At 54.4% G+C, this 1,183-nt stretch overlaps 1 long non-coding RNA gene across 1 annotated transcript in view; it reads left to right on the forward strand.

The window, feature by feature from the left end:
* LOC110391587 overlaps positions 1–1,183 on the forward strand; it is a 16,111-nt gene that overhangs the window by 11,064 nt on the left and 3,864 nt on the right. The window contains exon 2 of the long non-coding RNA XR_002434129.1: positions 876–950. This is a non-coding gene — a long non-coding RNA (uncharacterized LOC110391587). The remainder of the gene's footprint in view (positions 1–875; positions 951–1,183) is intronic.

Below are 1,183 nucleotides of genomic sequence, written 5' to 3' on the forward strand. Positions count from 1 at the left end.
GGGGAAAACCCAAGGATTTGGGGTCAAACCAAGGTCTTGGGGCCAAAATCAAGGTCTTGAACCCAAGGTTTGGGGGGAAAACCCAAAGGTTTGGGGTCAAACCAAGGTCTTGAACCCAAGGTTTTGAGGGAAAACTCAAAGATCTGGGGTCAAACCAAGGTCTTGGGGTCAAACCCAAGGTCTTGGGCTCAAACCCAAGGTTTCGAACCCAAGGTTTTGGGGGAAAACCCAAAGGTTTGGGGTCAAACCACGTTCCTGGGGTCAAACCCAAGGTCTTGAACCCAAGGTTTTGGGGGAAAACTCAAAAGATTTGGGGCCAAACTCAAGGTTTGAAACCCCGACCAGAGACCTTGAAGCGCTGCGTCCCAAAGGAATCCAAAGCTTGGAGCTCCACCACGACCCCAAGGAGGAACCACGGGCTCTCCCCCTACAAAAATTACCCAAAGGACGGGGGGGGGATCCCCCAAATTCGCCTCTTTTTTGGGGGATTTTAGTGGAAAAAAAGCGACGGGACGGAGGCGCCGGATTCGCCACGACCCCGGCGCCCGGCGAAAGCTGACGGTGCAGAATTCAGCCTCGTTAATCCCGGGCGGATTAACGAGAGCCGGCGGCGGGGGGAGGGCACCGAGGGCGACGGGGGGGGGGGGGGGGGGGGGGGGGGGGGGGGGGGGGGGGGGGGGGGGGGCACAAAACCAGGGCACAAAACCAGGCAAACAGCCCCAAAACAGCCTCCAAAAAACGGCCTCAAAAAGGGGGGTTTCGGGCCGGCGTCGCCCGGGATGGAATCAGCGGGCCCTGAAAGATGCGGATTTGTTTTTAGAGAGCGTAGGAATGCCCCAAAATCTTGAATTTTCTCTTTTTTTTTTTTTTTCCAGCGAGATTCCCATCCGTCCCAGTGAGAAGGGCGTTCCCAGCACCCGGGAGGAAACGGGGGACGCGATCCAAAATGGGTCAGAAACGTCAAAAAATGGGGAGGCGAAAGAAAACCACAGCCAGGCCCTTCCTCAGCCCCATTTCTGCCTTTTCAGCCCCAATTTCTGCCTTTCTAACCCCAATTTCTGTGCTTTTAACCCCACTAAATCACTTTATACCCCCATTTATCCACTTCCAACCCCATTTTTGCCTTTTCAGCCCCAATTTCTGCCTTTCTACCCCCAATTTTTATATTTTAACCCCATTTAAG

This window comes from Numida meleagris, unplaced genomic scaffold (genome assembly GCF_002078875.1).
Source record: "Numida meleagris isolate 19003 breed g44 Domestic line unplaced genomic scaffold, NumMel1.0 unplaced_Scaffold411, whole genome shotgun sequence".
NCBI classification, from domain to species: Eukaryota; Metazoa; Chordata; class Aves; order Galliformes; family Numididae; genus Numida; species Numida meleagris.